Below are 22,865 nucleotides of genomic sequence, written 5' to 3' on the forward strand. Positions count from 1 at the left end.
GAAGGCCTTGACACTGCCTAAAAAGGTTTTGTTGTGACAAGTATAACAAAACTAAATAGTCTTAGACAACCATTGGGAAATAGACTGCTTTGACACGTGTATAAAGGGAATTAAGACTCTATCATCCTATCAGTCAGTCACCTGACGTTGACGGGAACTGTGGGTACATCAAACACTCCTGTTCGTATATGAGTATGTTCTTGTGTCAGTAGATCCAGCTTTGAAGAAGCGTATGGTAATTGCCCTCAGCCATGTTCAAAAGAAGGGAGAACCACAGCTGCCTGGGCCAGAAAAGAGTCAATACTCTGATCTTGGGGGATTCCGGCTCTATCTTCATAAGTGCTCTGGATATCAATGAAAAGGCATACAGGAACTTTCCTGTCCAAGGAATTCCTGTCCTTCTTGCATGGAGTCCTGGAACAGAATCTTGCCAGCTGACTGTTCAAAGATGAGGTAAACAGGTCTGCTTAAGGAACTCCCCACAGCTGGATCAAATCTTGAAAGACCCCCTGATCTAGTTTGCATTATTGAGGGTCTGCCCTTATCCTGATCAGCTCGTCTACCACATAATTTTGCTCTGACAGAATGTAGGAGGAGCCTTGAAAGTGATACTGTACTGTGAAGATATATCCCAAGCTAACATGGCTAGTCTACACAGTGGGTACAACCTAGTTTCCCTTGCTTATGTACTATGTGACTGCGGTATTCTCTGTAACAACTTGAAGAGGTCCTGGGAACCAAAGATGATTTGAGTGCCTTGATCAGGGCAAGCATTTCTGTTATATTTATTTGCGAGCATCTGTTTGGTTTGTCCCACATACCTTGTGCTTTTATACCTCGTGAAACTGCTCCCCAAGTAAAGTCTGATGCATCTGTGGAACATGGAGGGAGAAGGGGAAACAAGGAATTACATGGATATTTGCTATATCCTCCAAGTGGTTTCTCATCTGACAAACTCTATCACTGGGATTTAAAAAGACAAATGATGTTGGTGTTGGGACTAAAGAGACTTCAGCTACCACTGTATCTTTCTCATGTGTGGTCTTGGCATGGGTATCGTGAGAATCATAGATTCCTGAGGTATTCCCTCACAGTGACTAAAGTCTGAGTGGAAAACCTTAAAAAAATATAATTATAGATTATTTTTTCCTGTGGAAGAAAAACACTTTTTTTAAATGAGGGTCTAACAGACACCCCAGGAACAAAATACTGTGTGAAGGAGTCAAAAACGACTTTTGAATGTTTTCTTGGAATCCTAGCTTGTGTAAGAAATCTTTCACCCAAATGAGTGATTCCTGACACTTTGATAAAAGTCTATGCAAAGATAAGCAAGTCTAAATATGGAAAATGTGGACACCATGTAGTTTGCAAGTAGTGCTAGACACTTTGTATTACCCTTTGGAATATCCACTCCGTCAAGATTGTTCACAGAGAACTAACAATGTGATCCAGACACACAAAACCTTAAGAAACACCTAAAGTCTGGATGAATAAAGATGTGACAATAAGCATCTTTTAAATCTAGTGTTACCACAAAACTTAATTGAGGAAAAAGAGATAACACATTGTAAAGTGATATCATTTTGAACTTGGCCACTATCACAAACAGGTTTAGGAGAGAAAGATCCAAAGCTGGTCTCCAATTTTTCTTTCTTTCTTTGGCATTAAAACATTCTTTAATAAAAACCTTTCCCCACCTGGGAAGTAGGAACTAGTTCTATTTTTCCCTGGCGCAGCATGTGATAAAGCAGAGGTGGAATAAAAGTCTGGTTTTGTGAATGAGAAATTACCCCGTGAAAAACAGGAATTTCCTCCCAACTTGATGAATGATCTGCAGAACCCATTTGTCTGAAATTATCTGTTGCCAGAGAGAAAAGTACAGATTCAAACTCTCTGGAAGGGAAAAAGGACTGCAAGGGTGGGAGTGGCACACAAGTTCCTTTGAATACACTGGTTGGACTGTCCTTGTTTTTTTTTTTTGGGGGGGGGGGGTCCTGAATTGTTTTTGGACCTTCCTTGCTATTTCTTGTTAGACATCTGTTTGCCTGCATTTTGTTGAAACTATTTTGTTTTTTAGCTGAGAAATTATAGAATTCCTTAGAAACTTTGGAAAAAGAGGTCTAACAAAATTTATTACCTCTTTCATCCCACTTTTTGATTACCTCTGCAGCAAAGGACCAAAAAATAAATCTGTAATCAAATGATAATTTAAAATTGCATTTTTAACACAACCTGGGAGGTTCTGTGAATGCAGCCATGCAAACCTCTTCAAAAGTGTACCAGTGGCCATAGCCCTGTAAGAAATATCAACCGAGTCATACACCCACTGTAAAGAAAGAGTAGTGACTTGGACAACTGAAGAAGCTAAACTATTGAAAGCAATTCTTCCTCACAAGAACAAAAATGCAGACAAAACATTCCTCATATTATCACAATTAATCCAAATAAACTTCAACATATGAGCCTGACAGTTCAAAATTCTGAAAATAAAAGTTGCAGAAGCATATCATTTTTCCCCAACTTATCAATATTCTTCCCATCCTGGTTAGAAAGAATAGGACTGGAATTAACTAAATGTTTAGCAGCAGTAGGATTAACTAAAGCTATAGCTGCTGGGTTAGGTTTGGGAAGAGTGTATAAAAACTTAGATTACTTTATACATTGTATCTGTCATTTTAGGGGCATCTAACTGACTGTCAGGAAAATTGCACACAGTAGCATACACATCCTCCAAAGCTGACAGAACTGGAAGATGTCCTTATTTCACAGCTCATATTATCTTCTGAGGGACTGAGACTCCTCAGTGTTCTCTCACTGAAAACACTGGCACATTCTGGAAATAGTTTCAAAGAGAAATCCCTACAGGGAGAAGCAGAAGCAGAAACTAAGCTATCCTCTGAGCCTTAAATCAGAAATCTGAGGAGAAAGTCCTGCATCTCTTCAAGAAAAGAAGTACCCCTCTTTCTTTTACCAAAAACTACCTTATAAGAAGGATCAGTATCCTGAATTAAACTCTGAGCAAGTAAACTACTCCTGTCTAGGAAAATTTGAGGAGGAGTAGATCCCTATTTAGTTTTCAGTTTCTTTTTGACAGGGCAAATGGGGCCAACTGTGTTATTAATAGCAGCAGCTTCCTCAAGGATGGGCACAACATTCTGACAAAACAGGAAGTATTCCCCTGTTCCCTCTCCCAGGACCAACAAGAGGGTCTCTCTCTTGCCACTGAAGGGACCCCAGCAGACACAGAAGATGTGGCTAACACTCAGTCCACAGTGACTGTAAGTGCTACACCAGAGGAATCCGAGTAAAAGATGAGTGGTCTGAGGAACGATTAATGGCCATAGCAGAGTCACCCACCTATGGCAGAGACAAATTGCTAGCCTGCTGTGGTGGCAAAAGCTGTTTACTTAACTTTTTTTTTTTTTTGTGGCTGAAAGAAGGACCGATCATGGGATTGATTGTTTGTCTCATGGTCAAGTCAAAAAAGGTGTCTCTTTCCCAGAGAAAACAAGCAGCAAAACCATGAAAAATTAATTTTTTAAAAGTCACTTTTTTCACACAAAAACAAGTTAAAAAGCACTAGAAAACTCTTTACCAGTCCTAAAGCTAAAATAAACACAACTTCTCCACAGGAAAAATATAGTTTTCAAATACTTTAAACAACTTTTAAACTGACAAAAAAAGTGCACTCTCATTTAAAAGTACAATACCGTCTTTTGACAGTCCATTAAAACACAGACTCCTAGCTTTAACAATACTCTGTTCAGGAAAGTTATTTTAAACAAATATATATATATATTTTTTAACTGGAAGGTTTTTCCTCAAAGGGAACTTACCTGCCTAGCGAAGGAACAACTGGAGCTGACTGACTGTTTGGGTAATTGGAACTTGCCTTGAAGCTTTGGAAGATGGCTGGCTATTATGTCCTGTGAGGTATAAAATCCACATAGCTAAGGCTACTGCAGCAGTGATCAATATGACGAAAATGGATTATTACCATGTTACCTGACTTAGCAGATTGCTATGGTGTGGAATCCCCATTATACTGTGCTAACACCATTACTGATTAATAAAATAATGGAAGCAGACTCATAAAGATCAGATCCTCATACAAATACAAGGATCCACCAACCCCTGATTCATTGCATGACCACCTTAGGAGTGTAGGAGAAAGTTTACAGCTTTTCTTAACCATGCAGTCTGATATGATGCTGGCCAGGAATATGCATGTTAAGACTTTATCTCAATGATGACACCTTTGGAAACCAGGATGTTTGGGAACCAAAAGTTAGGGAATGGAGGTAGTATAAGAAATACCAGCATTTCACTTTTTTCATTATAGTAATGCAAATTTATTTTGTTTTCAGCTAATAACATGAGAACTAATCAGATATGCATTGTTACAGCAATTCAAGTTTTTCCTGTTTATTTATTTTTATGTTTCTGACTTTCTTCCCATATATACAAAGGCACAAAACATTCTTCAGTGCATGGGTACGATATCCATATAGGTAATCAATTGTGATCATATAAAGGGTTAATGGATTCAATGACTAAATAAAACTTTATCAGAAAAAAAATTTCCAAATGGCATGGGAGATAAAATACATCCAGAAATCAGCACAATCAATAAAAATTTGAAAATTAAAACTAGAACATATACCTTCAAGTGCAATGAGCTGACTGCATAATGAGGCATAACTACAGGATGTTTTTCTACTATATTCTACTAAAGTGACAACTAGCAAAGATTGCTGGTACTATGACACACCAAATTGTTACAATATGCAAAACAGCATTATGTGACATGTACTATGACAACAGTAAAATTAAAGTTTCAGTCAGTGTTTAAAATTAAACAAGTTTCTGAACAAAATGACAGCACACCGTCCCTGCCAAGGTGCCAAGCTTGTGTACTTAGTCACTTCTACTTGTTAAGTAGAGGACCCGGGACTTTGGACTTCCTCTTTGCTTTCATCACTCTAATTTAAAAAGGTATCCTCTACCTTTTCCTATACAACATATCTACTTGTGAAAAAATATTCTTTTGTTACAGTACACTGAATCAAATTCCAGTACTCTGAGCTTAGATAAGCATACCAGCTATGCAAAGAATGTATCAGCAGTTTTGTTTGTGTGTGTGTTGGGGGGACTTCACAACCACAATAGAAGAGGCTTTGCCCTCTGTTCCATCGCCTTAAATTACACTAAATTTCGGCTGCTGTACCACTTGGGAAAGGGACATACCTTTTCAAATTCATTTACTTTATCTCCAAATATGAATTTTCACAAAGATTAGCTTTCACTCACCAAACAAATCCCCCCTAACTTCTCTACTTTCACTTTTCTGCTATCCTCTCAAGTTCTAATTATATTCTGAACTTGAAGGACGATTCTGCAGTCATATCTGGCTGTTCTGTTAATGTCTCATACTTCATTTCAGTCAAGAAATATTTTATCTACTCACCTGGCTTTTAGTTCATTTTGTCAAAAATGGCAAATAAATTCCGTGTAGTGGTGGGTAAAAATCTCAGAAAAAAGTTACTGGATATTCAACAGGACTTAGGTTCATAGGTTCATAGGTAAGTACTAGGCTATCTGCCCAAGGGCATTTATAAGCCTAGATAGAGTGTGTTGGCTTTTGCAACCCCCTAAGATTAGTTCCCTGTGCCTCTGACCAGCAGAGCCATTAGTTCCCTGCGCCTCTGTCCAGCAGAGCCACTGCAGTGATCCCCAGGGTAAATTTTCTGTTTCCCATCCACCCATCAAGGTTTCTCTTGAAGATTGCTAGTGAGGGTCTCTGCCTGATGTATATTGGAAGCTTGTTCCAAAGCATAGGGAGTCTCTGGGTCAGGAATCTATCCCTCCAGCACGTCCTAGTTACCATTGTGGTAAGGTCTATATCCCTAGAGTGTGTGGCTCTCAGGGATTTGTTTTTTTTTAGGTGGAGCATATCCATCAATTCTGGGTTGGACATGGCCTTGTATGTCAAGCACAGATCACCTCCGAGTAAACGGTATGCAACCGAGTACAGCTGGAGTTTCTTTAGTCGGGCTGCATACGTCATCTGTTTGAGGCCAGTAATCCTCTTGGTGAGGTATTTTTGTGGTCTTTCCAGCTGTTGCAGGTGTCTTGTAAGGTAGATCCCAAATGGGGCATTGTATTCTATAATGGGTCTAATAAGTGATGAGTAGAGAGGAACAATAACCTCCTTTGTTCTGGATGAGAACCCTTTTGAGATTAGGTGGGCCTTGTAGAGGGATTTTCTAACCACCTTAGCAATATGATTATCAAGGGAGAGATTGCTATCTACTTGGGACCCCAGATCCCCTATTAATTTTTCTGTATTTAGGGGACTACCACCTATGTGGTGGTATACGGGTACTTTGTTTTTTCCAAAGGGGATGACTATGCACTTTTTGGTATTCAGCTTGAAGCCATGATTTTGACACCAGGTATCTGTCTCAGTGAGACCCTTCTGGAGGGTGTCTGAATCAGCTGGAAAATCAATTATGGCCCCTAGTTTGCAGTCATCTGCGAACTTGGTCAGTCAAAGTCCTCCTGTTCTTGCCTGTACCTCTGAGAAATATATACCATACAGGAGGGGTCCTAGGACTGAGCCCTGGGGGATGCCACTTGTAACCAGTTTAGAGTCGCACCTAGAGTCTGCAACTCTCACTGTGTGGGTTCTGTCATGAGCCAATTTGCAACCCATCTCGTGACATAGGGGTTAATGTTCAGGTTGGTGAGTTTGTCTATAATACCAGAATGGGGAATGGTGTCGAAAGCCTTTGCGAGATCTAGGTAGGCTGTGTGGACCTCCTTACCCTCATCTAATGCCTTAGCAACTGTCTTAAAGAAGTCCACCAGGTTTAGGAGGCATGATCTGCCCTTAACAAAGCCAAACTGGGTGGGGTCCAAGGTTTGGAGGTTCCCAATGTCTCTGTTAATGAGTTCCATGATGATGCGCTCCATAGCCTTGCAGACCAAGCTAGTCAGGCTTATAGGGCGATAGTTCCTGGGGTCCGTTGTGGTGCCACCTTTGTGGAGTGGGATAACTGTTGCTGTGTGCACTCTGTGGGTACGTAGCCTGTAGAGAGGCTGAGTTTGAACAGTGTGTTTAGGTAAGGGGTTAGTTCATTTTGGAGCTCTTGTAAGAAACAGCCTAGGACACCATCCAGTCCCATTGAGGCTGTGTTTCCGACTTTGGATAGGGCTGTTTTAACCTATGTGTCGGTGATTGCCGGGGCCTTACATTCTTCTGGTATAGTTATGCACCCTTTAGGGGGTGAGAGGGGTGTGAAGTTTGCACTGAACCTGTCTGCCAAAATGTTGGCAATATCAGTCGGTTCAGTGTATTTTGTGCCATTCTGCACCAACTCAGAGCAGATCTGAGAGTTTTCACTTAGGTTCTTGACATAGCTAAAGAACACTTTGTGGTTATCTTTGGAGTCCTTGGCAATTTTTCTTTCAAAGCTAGCCTTGGCATGATTTAATGAGGGATTGTAGTTTCTTGCTCTTACTGATCAGGGTTGTCTTTCCTTCTACGGATTTTGGATTTTCCTCTTATCTGTACTAATTTCCTCCTTCTATTGTAGAGCCTGTTTATGGCAGGGGTCCACCAGACTGGTTTCCTTTTCTTGGAGGAGTGAGTCTTGGTTTTACTTGGAAAAGCATGATCCATGCATTCCTGCAGATGATCATAGAGTGCCTTTGTATAGGTTTCAGCAGCTTGGACAGCATTGTCCATTGGTGTGGGGGCTGTGAACCTTTCCACCTCAGTCTTAAGCAACGTGAAGTTTGCTTTTGAAAAGTTTTTCATGGTGGTTTCCTTGACTGGGGTTGGGGGCAGAATGTGAACATCCAGAGTGATTAGTCAATGGTCTGATCTTACCAGTGAGGGGTTGACATCAGGTGTGGAACACCGGTCACCCATGTTGGTGATGACCAGGTCCAATATGTTGTTCCCTCTGGTGGGGGTGTTGACCAGCTGATCCAGGGCATTCGAGTTTATAAATTCTAGGAAGCATTGGGCAAGGGAGTTAGTACTTGAGTAGTTCTCCCAGTTAATGTTTGGGTAGTTGAAATCACCCAGTATTAGGGTGTTTGGTAGGACCTTCATATTTCCCAGTGTCTCCATAAATGTGGAATGTGGGCCCTGGGTCATGGTGGGTGATCTGTTGCAAGCTACAATTTGGATTGCTGTTTTGCACATTGTTAGTTACACTTGGATGATCTCTGATGCATCATGCTACACCACTAACCTGGAGCTGTGAGTATCCTTGATGAATATAGATACACTCCCGCCTTTTGTGTTTCGGTCCGGGTTCTGTGGCCGAAAGATATGATATGAGTTATAGCCTGGTAGTGCTGGGGTGCTCTCTGGAGCCTTAAACCAGGTTTTTTTTACTGCACAGATATTGATGTTCTCCATACTGAGGAGTGCCTCAAGTGCGTGCATTTTGAGGTTTAGACTTCTGGCATTGAGTATCATTACCCTCAGTTTTTGGTTACTTGTGCTATTTATGGTGGTGGACTTGTCTACTGAGCCTTGCCTAAAAAAGGCACTATGGGGGTGGCAAGAGCCTTTGCCAGTATTCGAAAGCCTAAGGTTGACAGGTGCAAGCCATCTCTTGCAAAGCAACGTGGCTTGTCAAGCATGTCATCCCTGGCAGACAGATACTGGATCCCCTTTGAATGACACCAGAAACTTAGCCAATTGTTGAAGTTGATCATTTTTTTCTTTATACTGCGGCATCATTCTTGGTGAGGGTAGGATGCTACTCAGGGTCAAGGTCATACCTGCCTGGGCTACATGATCAGAGAGCTCTTCCATGTCTCTTTTCATGTAGTCCAGGGAGGTAAGTTTCAGGTCACTCACACCAACATATACAATGACAGAGTCATATTTGTACTTGTTCTGGAGTGATCTGATTGCTTGTGTTATGTGGCGGATCCTGGCACCCAACAGGCAGCTAACTGTAACCTTCTCCTTGTCCAGCCTAGTTAGTGGGACATCAATGTGCCTGACTATAGAGTCACCTATCACTAGTGTCTTGGGTATGTTATTTTGCCTTAATGGCTGTGATTGCATGGCACACTGATTATGTGAAGTATGTGTTTCATGGCTGGTGATGGGTTGTGGAGGTTGCTTGGATGTCTGCTTTGGAAGTCTCTGTTGCTTTTGCAGATTTTTATTTACAGCCTCCAAGCATGTTTTTGTGTATTTATGTGTGTTATTTGCCTGTGTTGGTTGGTTAGGTCTATGTGAAACTGGTGATGTGTTGCAAGTATTACCCTTCTCCTCTTGACAGTCAGTTACAGTCTGGGGTTGAGAGAGCTTTGCCTCCAGTCTGGCTGTATAATTCCATCTCTCGCATATATTAGTGTTTGGTGGTAGGAGGAGAGGGTTGTCTGTGTATATGAGGAAGTTGTAACATTGCCCCAAAATGCCCAGATTCACCAGTTGGACTGGAGAGTACACCGGAAACTGCCCTTTGGACATGCCTGAATAGGTAGAGTGAGCTGTTTTTCTGACTGACTGGTGTGGACGAATAGAGAGCCTTGTCCTTTTGGACAGTATAAGGGGGGCTAGTGCTAGGGGTACTTAGTGCTTGTTATGAGTTTTAAGCAAGTGCTGGATTGTAAAATTAATGTTTTGAGTGCTAAAGTTGAAAGTTTGTCTAGTTCTAAGGGAAAAACTGAAGAGTAGACTTCGTGGAATCGGGAATAGTTTAACCCTAGCTAACTGGCGCTGCATGGCGCGCAAAACCGAACAAGTGTGGTTTTTACATCAGAAAGAGTAAAGGGATAGAAATTAGCCCAAAATGGCCAATAAAACTACAGTTTCTGGGCAGAAACTACTCCTCCAAGGCAGGTAGGCTGTTCAGAGCTCCCCACTCACACTGATGAACAAAGAAACTTCCTTTTTGCCCAAGTAAGGTATGGCCAAACACAGAAGCTTAAACACAGTCCAGGTATCAGCAGGTATCTGAAACTGGACTTTTCTAGCTTAGTAAGGCAGGAAAATAGCAAGATTTGTTTTTTCAAGAAAACAGTAGAAACAAATGCAAAAACACTTTTATAGTGCAGTAATGGCTGTCACACTTGAGTGGGAAGCCAGTAACAGTTAAAAATACAATTTACAACAAAAGCTAATTTTAAAGTGCAGGCACAAATAAATGCAATATCAGTGTAAATGAGCATTCTGAGAAGCAATAAATGCCAGAAAATGAGCGTTTAGGTGGAAATAGCAATAAGCAGCAAGAAAAAACAAAAAAAATGGCACTTAAACACTCCAAAGTCTCTCCTATTGTCTCTCTGGCGTTGTAGGTTTCTGCAGAACACCTGGGCAGGATCTGCTGAGCTTATACAAACAAAAAAAATGCACAAATGCATTTTTTATATCAGAAAGATTAAAGAGATAGAAATTAACCCCAAATGGCCAATAAAACTACAGTTTCTGGGCAGAAACCCCTCCTCCAAAGACAGGTAGGCTGTTCAGAGCTCCCCACTCTCACTGGTGAACAAAGAAACTTCCTTTTTGCCTAAGTAAGGTATGGCCAAACACAGAAGCTTAAATACAGTCCAGGTATCAGCAGGTATCTGAAACTGGACTTTTCTAGCTTAGTAAGGTGGGGAAATAGCAAGATATTTTTGTTTTTTTCAATAAAACAGTAGAAACAAATGCAAAAACAAATATACAGCACTCTGTACAGTGATTGGAATGTCTTCACTTCTCCATGATACTGTGATTTTGATATACAAATTAGCAGGGAGTATTGAACACACACAATCCCTGATGTGGGGTCGAGAAGAACATTTGCCCTGATCTGGAGCTCACTGATGATTTAGCATTTAGTAAGAGAAGATGTGGCATATCAACTTCTTGGCTTCTCAATAGGTCTGTAAAGTTAATAGCCTATACTCAACATGCTGTGGTCAGCATGCTGGATGTTAACAAAGCTGTGGTCAGCATGTTGGATGTTTAACAAAGCTGTGGTCAGCATGTTGGATGTTAAAGCTGTGGTCAGCATGTTGGATGTTAACAAAGCTGTGGTCAGCATGTTGGATGTTAAAGCTGTGGTCAGCATGTTGGATGTTAACAAAGCTGTGGTCAGCATGTTGGATGTTTAACAAAGCTGTGGTCAGCATGTTGGATGTTAAAGCTGTGGTCAGCATGTTGGATGTTAACAAAGCTGTGGTCAGCATGTTGGATGTTAAAGCTCTGGTCAGCATGTTGGATATTAAAGCTGTGGTCAGCATGTTGGATGTTAACAAAGCTGTGGTCAGCATGTTGGATGCTAAAGCTGTGGTCAGCATGTTGGATGTTAACAAAGCTGTGGTCAGCATGTTGGATGTTTAACAAAGCTGTTGTCAGCATGTTGGATGTTAAAGCTGTGGTCAGCATGTTGGATGTTAACAAAGCTGTGGTCAGCATGTTAGATGTTAAAGCTCTGGTCAGCATATTGGATGTTAAAGCTGTGGTCAGCATGTTGGATGTTAACAAAGCTGTGTTTAGTATGTTGGATGTTAACAAAGCTGTGGTCAGCATGTTGGATGTTAAAGCTCTGGTCAGCATGTTAGATGTTAAAGCTGTGGTCAACGTTGGATGTTAACAAAGCTGTGGTCAGCATGCTGGATGTTAACAAAGCTGTGTTCAGCATGTTGGATGTGAACAAAGCTGTGGTCAACATGTTGGATGTTAATAAAGCTGTGGTCAGCATGTTGGATGTTAAAGTTGTGATCAGCATGTTGGATGTTGACAAAATGTACAAGAAGTGTTTTATAAAACATTTAAACCTTGCTCTACCTAAGGGGTAAGCAATCTACAGACCTACAAATTTCAAACTTCTCCATTAAAGGGAAAAAAATAATACTTTTCATACCTCCTGAAGTACTGTTGCCACTGGACACTTGCAGTTAATTGACAGAACAAAATATTTTACAAACTGATATTGCAGAGCAGTGTAACTGCAGATGCTAACAAAGTACAAGCACAAATGAGTTGATAGGAAAATTTTCTGCATTGAGATTAGATAATATGCTACACAAAACACAAGCACGCATACACACACACACACACACACACACACACACACACACACACACACACACACACACACACACAACACACACACACACACACACACACACACACACACACACACACACATACACACACACACACACACACACACACACACACACACACACACACACACACACACACACACACACACTCACAGACAGACACACACGCATTTATTAATGTATTTTCATTATCAACTTTAAGCAGTTTGAAACTGCAGACAGACTGAATTTATCTTGGCGAGTAAGATGTAACACAGGAAATCATTTTTAGAAGGGATGACAATTTTTTTAGGACACAAATACAGGCTAAACTGAAATTAGACATTTCAACCCACCTGTATTTTTTTGGGATATGTGAGGAAACCAGAGCCCCCTGTGAAACTCCCAGAGGCACAGGGAGGACAAGCGGACTCAAAAGATTTGGCAAATTAGCTGGGAGCAAAAACAGAGAAGCAAGCTTTGTGAGGCAGCAATGTTAACTGTAGCACCCCTGTGCTAGAGCATAATAGTACATATACAGAAACACATTCAGTTTAAATGGATTTCAGATGTTGACCCCTCGTTCAAAACGGTCTCCAAACCTCTTTTTCCCACCTTATCTTGTTCAAGTTGCATTTTAACTCTCTTGTATAAAGCAAATCAACTACTTAGGCTTGCAAGAAAAAGTGAAGATCAATGCCATGATTCAGAAAAAGTTGGAGCAGTTTATAATGAGTGCCTCTGAAGCAAATGGTCACAGATGTGTTCTCTCTCATCTTATATCCTTTAAAACAGATAAGTCGGCTAAGGCTGCCTAAGGGAGGCATTAACGAAACACATCATAGAATGTAACAACAGAAACAAACTCGATATTTGAAACTGTACTACCACTAGCACAAAAGGGAAAGGAAGACAACAAATACATTGGTACAAATAAGCTAATTTCAAGCCTAGCACAAGTCATTGCACTTGCTAAGAGTCTTAAAATCCTAAAAATGCTCTGGGCAGCTGGTTCTTTCACTCCATCTGTAGATGGAAATGCCACTTGGGGAATTCTACCATTTTTTATGTAGAGGACAAACAGTTCATTACTAAACATGACAACTAAAGCTCTCATTTCAAAAGAAAAACAAATACAAATGAATTTATTTCATCTTAGGCGCAGTGGCTCATAGGGGTGAAAGGCACTGAGGAAAAAATAAAGGCTACATGCATCATGCTTTCAGCAAAATGTTCATATATCTACAACTCTGGCAACCTACAGCTTGTGTTTGAAAAAGAGAACACAACAGCAATATGCCCCTGCTTTTACTTATTTACACTGATAGCAGTCATTAGCAGAAATGTATGTATTTCATTTCATGGTTCAGGAAAAAAACAAAAGTATATGTATATGGGATAGCAGTAGGTGGTTAATGAAATGACCTGACAAACATAAGCTAATACGTAATCATACCAGAATTTGGACTAGAACACCTGTTACAGTTTCATGAAGTCAGCAGTCTTAAGATAAAATAAAGCAACTGTTTCAACAATATAAGGACCACCAGCATTTACTCTATATACTCCCTGGAACATTTAGTTATTCTGAGGAATTGTTAAGGGACAAGTTTAAATGACATTAAATCTCTTCTGCTAGCATCCTAAGAGTAATGAAAACTTCACACATGCATGAAGCTCCAGTAATTATTTTAAACTGCCTTCTGTTGTCCCCCTGAGGAACACAGTGGTATTTGTTTGATGCAGTTTAATTAGTGTCAGGGTAATTAATGCTACGCTATCTACATGAGATCAAAACCCTTGCTTTGTAACAGTCGGGTAACCGAGAACTGAAAACAAAGTGCTTTTAAATGTTTAGGAATGCAAACCTGAGGGTCTAAGATGTACTTGCCGCAGTTCTGTGGTTTGGAATAAAATGTTTCAGATGCATGGATTAGCAGTGAAAAAAAGGCAATTTAGGTTTCAGAACTGAAGGTAAGGAGAAAGAATTTTTAAGATGCTGTTTATAAATCTTCTGCAGGCACTGTGGCCAGCAAGTCTAATATACTTCCATACTTACTGCATCACAGACAGTACTGCAGAACTGTATTTGGGAAGTATTTTGAAGGTTAAGCAGTACAACACAGTGCAAAGAAACAGTGCACAAAAGGAAGCATACAGGGAGCAGAAGACTATATAAAAACACAATGCAGCACTTTTACGTGTCACAGGGTAGGGAGGAACATTGGCCATTAAGTAAAATAACACCAAGGACTGCCTGGACGATGGTCTTCTACCACTGGCATGTCATAAGGGGGAATGGATGGACTGGTTAGTAGTAGGACTGACAGCTAGCAGGCATTAAGGATAAAAATCATTAAAAATGGTGCTGCAAGCTAATAATATGGTGGGAATAAGTGTGTGTGTGTGTGTGTGTGTGTGTGTGTGTGTGTGTGTGTGTGTGTGTGTGTGTGTGTGTGTGTGTGTGTGTCTGTGTGTGTGTCTGTGTGTGTGGGGGGGGCTATTATAAAACAACATATAAGCAAAAAACAGTCAATAAATGATGTGCTCTGGTTGCCTTGAGGCATTATTTTCTTCTACAAGAGTTCAAAAACAAGTGGAAATAGAACATTACTTAAAGACAAAAAGATGACATCCTCTGTTGGTTACAGTTTGACAACCATTTAATACGTCTTTGTGAAATGCATTTTTGTTAGTATAATAACTCTTGTTTTTCTTTCATCCAATGTCAGCAGAAAATACTGAAAAGAACAGGTTGAAAGCACAAGGAATTATGAATAAGCTCCAGTCCCTGACACGAGCACTAATCAGTGTCACCTTTATAAACGGACTGCCTGTATTGCTATAAAAAGAGGGGTTTCCTTTAAGCAGCACTGCAGATAAGGTAACACGAGTTGCGCTCAGGTGTTTAAAATAAGTGCTGTTGTGAATGTCAGCAGTTCAGTGCAGAGTTTGGAGGCAGTGAGATGTATGCAAACAAAAAACTGAAGAAAAGCCTTATACTTTTCTTTTCAAAACATTGAGCCAGAAATGTCACTTGAAGTAAGGTGTTAGAACTCTGAAGACAGCTGTAAAGAGCCAGAGATGTGAATTCTATCCAAAAGCAGGGAGAAAAACTGCAAGTTGCTTTTTAAGTTGTTTAAAACGTCATTTGTTGCTGACTATTCAAGGTTTACACAGTAAGGCTTGCATTTCTGAGTTCATTGATGAATCATTTTTAAATCTTATAAAAGGAAATTATGTTTTGCTTCTGCCACTGATTTGAGGTAAAAACATAACATTTAAGTGCTGAAGTGAATAAAGTTTTTTTCTTTTTGAGTTGAATAAACTGCCTTGCATAACTGTAAAACATAAGTTTAAAAGTTATGAGTTGTTACAGTACTAAATGCTGATGAAAATAGCAACCTGAAGTCCATCTTATGTGTACTTTAAAACTAAACTGAAATGTAGTTACAGTGTAAAGCTAACATACAATTCAGGGATACAATAATGAAGACACACTTAAATTGTACTTTAATAATTGGGGTAGCTTGGAGTATATAATTTGCTTTAAACAGCATACACATTTACATGCATGCTTAAATTAACTTCATGAGTTATATATTACTTGCTAGACAAGGACAACAACAGAGCAAAGCGGCAGGATTCTATGAAATGCCACTGGAGGCCAGATAGAATTATTTAACAATGTGATATATTAAAGATTTGTGCTCCACGATACGCATTAAGGTACACATATATTTTTTTCCTGCAGATGACCTTACTTCTTAGGTTCTTGGTTATTTAAAGGATAACTATAGTCAGAAGTTGGAAAAAAAACTTTTTAATCATATCTTGATCCTCCATGTAATGTAAATGTCTCTGCATTTCTATAAATTGCTAGCATTACCTTATAATTTATTCTACACCAAAACAGCCTGGTGCAACCAGATATAATTTTCTTTTTCAGCTGAAGACTCAAAATACAGTGTCATGACAACATGATAATTTGTGCCACTCTCTTTGCTTCAGGTTCTGACCTTTTTGCTCAGAAGGGTAATGCACTGAAGTGATACCTTTAATCTCTGGAGGCAATATCCGTGCATTTGTTTACATCAGTAAGATCCCCTGAGTCATGTCTTTTGCTATAATTGGCCCACTTTGTTTTTCCAATATAGAATGACTATATGAGATGTATTTCTGAAAGTCTGAAAGGTTTTTTAGCTTCTACTATTTCTTTCTTGTTCACTGTGTTAGCTGAGCTTCACCTGTCAAGTTTCCTGATCTTACTTCGCTAAGCTAATACTCAACTCTGACAACAGAACTGGTTTGTCCCAGTAGTGTAACAGTTTATATGTGCCACTTAAATGATAATCAGGTTTGCCTCCTCAGAGCCTGAAAGAATTGATAGCTTCTGTAGGAGAGAAATAATAAAGTCAGGATTACAAGCGTACTTCTCAAAGTCTTTGCTCAAGAAATCCGGACAAAGCCAAACGTAAAGGTGAGGCAAAGGCCCAGAATCTGAGACAAATTTTAAATATTACTCTGCATCACTTAAAAAGTTAACAGAACAACAGGTTTTGTACCCATATGGATTTACTGAATGATATAGAATGAAACCTAATGACTGGCATTCTTGACTGATTGTAATCCTCAGAGATTTACCAAAACGCCAGACATTTTATGAAGGACAGGGCAAAAACTTGAGGTAAAATCAAGACAATTTGCAAAACCAGGAACACTTGAGAGATATGGTTACAAACTTCTTGGATTTTTTTTTTGATAAATTCCCAAAGAAAGCACTGCAAGCTGAAGAATACAAAAATATCACAAAAAGGGAGAAATTATGTGACAATGGATTCAATCATTGGTTCTAAAACATTGCAAACTGGAGAACCCCTTTTATAAAGGAAATATTTTGGCAGACCCCTATATTTTGGATTGTGTTCTTAGACTGATGTTAATTAATAATTAATATAAGTAAAGCATATGTTGTGTTTGGGTCAACCCCCCCCCCCCAAAAAACCTCCCTACACACACTCAGCAACCCCTTCATGCAGCCATTCCAGTGTCCCATTACTTAGCTATTTCTCTTCAGTTGCCAAAAACCCTGTTCAAACCTCTCAGTGTGCATACTGTTTTCTGCTTTACTTCTACAATGATTACAGGTATTTGGATTTAATTTAAAACTTTTAATTCAAATTTTATAGCACAAACACTGATAGACATTTGCTAAACAAAGCAATATAGTCTCACAGTCTCTGAGATAGGTATGTATCCCACAGACTACGGTGTCTATGGAACAGGCTCCTCATCCATGTGAAGCAGAGTTACTCCATAACCCAATTCAAGTGCAACTTGGACAATTGGATGGAAAACCGGAAATTCATCCCTGGTTTTCCACCTATGTCTCTAATGGACACAGGTAACCTGTAAATGGTTCATCTCCCAGGCCCGTGCTTACACTTATCAATGGTATCAGAACTTGTCAGAGACTTGGGATGGGATGCATGGCTAGGCTTAAAAAGTCCCTTGTGGTTGTTAGCCTAGTAAATACCTATGGACCTATGAACAACGAAAACAGATTTAGCATTAAAACGTCTCTGACTTTGAAATTCATATTCACTGAAACAGCATTGAAACACACATTCAAAGAAAATGCATCTGACCAGTGGAAGATTAAGTTAATCTTTGGGTTGTTTTCAAATCATAGGCCCCTTGCACACATTTTTAGGACCATGCAAAAGTTCTTTGCTTCATCTTCCTGATTGTATTAAATGATATCCCTTGTATAATACAACGCCACTTGTTACAGTGTGTTTTAAATTTATAGTTTGGAACGTTTTTCCAGTAAGCAATAAAACAACATATGAACCAATAATGACAAATCTGCATAATTCAGAACATTTCAACCATAAAAGGCCACTCCAACTTCTGTCATTACAATCCACCAATATCAGGCAATATGCACAATCTCTGCAGAAGTTAAAGTCATCTGAATAATTCCACATTAAAGAGATCTGTAACTGAAGAAAATGTTGCTGCTAGCAAACAGCTTAATACTTCAGTGTTTTATCTACAAATTCAGTACCTGCTGCATTTGAAGAACAAATTGCCTATGTTACATTAAAAAATGGTAAGCTAGTAATATTGCAATAGGCCAGGGAACAGATGGCAAACTGAAAACATAGTTACTAGGCATCTTATCCAAAGGAGGACATACTCAGGACTGCAACACCCCATCCCCTTAAAATACACAGTATCAGCAAACCATCTACATGCTGTGGGAGCAGAACCCACAGCCTTCTACAACAAAATACAAGAATACTACCTGTTCTGGTACTAACACTGCTTTAAAATTCTATACCACAATAGTGATACCATTTGCTAACAAAAAGCTGTACATTGTAAACAGACTTAGCATAAGCAGCAGTAAGTGTCTCTTCTCTTGAAGATCACAATTCCATGAAAATGCACTTGAAACTAAATTCCTTGAATAATGCACCCGAAACTCAGTTCCTTGAAAAATGAAGCTTGGTAGTTGGGATAGGATTCAGGCTCTTGTTTCCTGTAGTTAAGGTACAGGGTTTGAGCCTAAGCAAATTATTAACCACCTGCTAACCCCAAACCACAACTAGGACATTTCACTCTCTCACACACCTCAACCTCTTAGTGCAAGAAATCATAACAAAGCCTAAAATAATAAATAAAATAATAGGGACAGATTATAAATACTGCTCTCACGAACTTAGAAAATTGCTAGAACAACAGGATTTGTGTTGGTATGCATTTTTCTAAGGATATGAAATCTAAAACTCAAATGTCTGTCATTATTTAGCAACTTCAGTCCTTTTTATGAAGAACAGACAAAAATATGAGCTAAAAATATGGATATTCTCTAAAAACATGGACAGTTGAGGGGGTAAGCTACCTACCTCTTATGCACATACAAGCACACACACACACCTGCCTCCCTCCCTCTTACACACAGACACACCTCCCTCCCTGTTACACCCACCTACCTCCCTCTTAGAAACATGCACACACACACACACACACACACACACACACACACACACACACACACACACACAGAGCATGCCTCTCAACCTCTTAGTGCAATAAATCTGGACAAAGGCCCAAAACTAGGGACATCCTTTAAATATTTCTCTTATAAACTGAGAAAGTTGATGGAACAAGTTTTGCATTATTACGAATTTTCTGAAGGATATGAAGTCTAAGGATCAAATGTCTGCCATTATTTTCTGACTTCAGTCCTTAATGATTTGCCAGGGATTTGCCAGAAAAACACAATTTTATGAGAAACAGACCAAAAAAATAAGGAAAACATCTGGACATTCTGTGAAATCTAGACAGATGACGGCTACACTCTCAACTGCACTCCTTATTCAAGCCTTGCTTAAAAAAATAAAAATACCTTCAGGGTCTTTGAACAAGATCTTGCAAGATTGTCAGGATCAGCTCTGCAGTACCAGTTTATTTCTATTAATAGTTGGCAAAAGGGATAGACACTCAGCAGAAACGACCAACACAAAGCCGTGACTTTAACTGTGTCAAATGGTGGGAATAGAACAGTTGTTTAAATTCCAACTGCCAGGCAGAAAATACAGGGAAAGTGAGCAGCTGCTCAGCCTCAGCCACAAACTTGGAAGTTATTCCTTCTTCTTCTTAAAAACTCAGGGTAAGAAGCTACTTAGTTGCAAATGCAGACATTCAGCTGCTCAGCTGCAGACAGGGAATTTTCTTTTCTTTTTTTTTTTTTTTTGTATTAAGGGAGAAAAGCGCAGATTTTCTTTTTTTTTTTGTCGCAAGCCCTGAACTTAGGCATGATGCAGAAGTCCGAAATCCAGGTCACTGATCCCTAGAATTTATTGTATGGACCCCAGGGGTCCAGGGACCACAGTTTCAGAATCATTGGATTAAATAATTTTGCAGAAAGCTAATTACATGCACAGATGAGGAAACGATTTGGTTAACAGCACATGCAATCACCCCAAAATCTTGCATTGACAAAAAAGACACAATACATCAGCTAGTACAGACTACATAGAATTTGACAGACTGCCCATCCCCCAACAGAATAATTCAGAAAAACATTTTTGCCAGTCTATCTTAACTAATCATTTAAACTCAATTAGTGATAGACAAGACAGATAAATAAGCTATCTCCTTCCATCCAGCAGTCTATGGAGCCTTTCCATATATGACCCAGGCAACAAGGGAAACTGTAAATAAATATAAGCATATAGACAGCTAGAGAGAGGTAATACAGAGCAGGCAATCAATCAGCGTTTTTAGTGGGAGAAAAATGGCAACATTGGTAGAACATGCATCCTTCATACGAACACTGACTATAGCTCAGGCCTGAACTCCGAAAGTTGGATCTGTGAGGCAGATGGCTTGCACTGGATCTGTTAAATTATATATGATTTATACTATATGCAAGTTAGGGCCTATGTGGTTTAGACTCATTTTGATAAAATACACATCTTTCACTTTCAGTTGCCTGCATATTCAACACAAAGGCAGGAACTGAATAATTGTTCTAATGCTGCTTAGCTTATATGATATATAGCAATAGATGTGAATTATAATGTTTGCAATGTGAACTTGTTTATATGGTTGTTTGATTACTTTTATATAAATGCAAGTTTGCCTATGCCACAAATGATAATTCAATACAGGTGTTAAAAAAGTCTATTCTTCCAATTTCTTGTGTGTGTGTGTGTGTGTGTGTGTGTGTGTGTGTGTGTGTGTGTGTGTGTGTGTGTGTGTGTGTGTGTGTGCATGTGTGTGTGTTTGTGTGAGTACGCTTTTATGACACAACTGTTATATACTCGAGTATTAAACAAAATATAATGCATTTCTAACTGAAAACAAAAACTGATACTAGAAGCAGTAGAGATACCTTTAATGCTAATCAAGTAGTGGAAGTGATTTGCACATCACATAGTACATATTTTATGAAATTCAGTCTGAATACACAACTTACTGAGGCTAGACTGTATGGCAAATATTTCAATGTTACTTATTACCCTAATTTAGTATGTAAATATCAAACAAAGGCATGAGGGCACACAGCTCAATCATGTGACCTTGCTCGAGCTACAATAACCAAAGTCCTTGTACTTAATCATTCTTGATAGCCTAAAGGAGGAAGTTTCTAGAAAATAATATTAAAATTTGTTCAAAAAGCATTCTTGGACTTGGAAATCTCGGGTCTATATTAAAAGACCAAAAAGGTGTTTCATCGAACACCTCTTGGTCGACACATAAAGAGCCAACGCACTAAAGTGCGAATGCTCAAAACAGTGATTTCTTTCCCTGAGAAAGAAATCGCTAGCACAAATATACACACACACACACACACACACACACACACACACACACACACACGCACACACACTTTCAAACATAACAACGTGGAGGTCTTCGTCCCTTACACCCCCCCAATGTGGGGGGGCTGAGCCCCCCCCACACCCCTGCTAACTAAATATACCAAACCTGAGATCCCACTACAATGAGGAGAGTGGCAAACACATGGGGATGGCCAAGCAATTTCTTTCCCAAGGAAAGAAATCGCTGTTTTGAGCATTCGCGCTTTAGTGCATTCGCTCTTTATGTGTCGACCAAGACGTGTTCGATGAAACACCTCTTCTGTCTTTTAATATAGACTCAAGTTCTCAAACAAGGAAGAAAAGATCTCTGATCTAGATATAGGCTGTCACCTGGAAACAATAATCGGCAAACAGAATTCAGGTAATCAAAAATTAAGATTCTAGACTTCAGAATGGCAAACATTTACTATTGTGGGAAAAAGTTAAGCAAATGTGAGCGAAACTAGTGTGGAAGAACAATAGGAAATCATCAGTATTGCTATCAAGGATGCAATAAATGCATATAAAAAGTAAGCAGGTATGTTGAAAAGGAGAGAGAAAACACTAGAGCTGACAAGCTGGCATGAATGAGTGTATAGAACCATAGCATTCTGAAAACACAAAACAGAAACAGCATAGAGACCACCTATTAAAACCAGAATAAAGCAATAAAATGCAACCAGAAAATGCCCAGATGAGGAAAAGACAGACAATTCTGTCAAAATTTGGAAAAATATTCTAAACATAAACAACATAATAGAAACTCCTTACAATGTGGACATCCTGAGACAGATGCCTGGTGTCAAAGCCATGGCTTCAAGCTCAGTGCCAACAAGTGCATTGTCATCCCTTTTGGTAAAAACTCTGTACCCATGAACTACCACATAGGCAGTAGTCTACTTAACACCTAAAGTGTGATAAGGGACCTTGGGACACAGGTGGACAGTAGTCTCTCCTTTAATAATCACATTGCCACAATAGTCAGGAAATCCTTCTACGTGGCACACCTCATCACAAAAGGTTTCTCATCCAGGAAAAAAGAGGTCATTGTTCCTTTCTACTCATCACTCATTAGACCCATTATAGAGTACAATGCCCCTTTTAGTATGTACCTCACAAGACATATACAACAACTGGAAAGGCTGCAGAAATACCTCACAAAGAGGATTACCAGCCTCAAACAGATGCCCTACACAGACCGTCTCAAAAAACTCCAGCTTTACTCCGTCGCATATCGCCTACTCAGAGGCAATCTCTGCCTGACATACAAAGCTATGTCAAACCCAGAGCTGTTGGACATGCTCCACTTAAAGAAATCCCAATCCCTCTGAGCTACATGCTCTAGGGACCTAAACCTTGTCACCACAATAAACAGAACATGCTAGAGGGATAGACTCCTGTCCCACAGACTTCCCA

General features: G+C 39.5%; 1 protein-coding gene across 1 annotated transcript in view; it reads right to left on the bottom strand.

Annotated features, from left to right (window-relative positions):
• LOC122796743 (cytochrome P450 7B1) overlaps positions 1-22,865 on the bottom strand; it is a 777,380-nt gene that overhangs the window by 405,826 nt on the left and 348,689 nt on the right. The window lies entirely within an intron of this gene.

This window comes from Protopterus annectens, chromosome 3.part0, assembly GCF_019279795.1.
Source record: "Protopterus annectens isolate FY-2018-M chromosome 3.part0, PAN1.0, whole genome shotgun sequence".
NCBI classification, from domain to species: Eukaryota; Metazoa; Chordata; order Ceratodontiformes; family Protopteridae; genus Protopterus; species Protopterus annectens.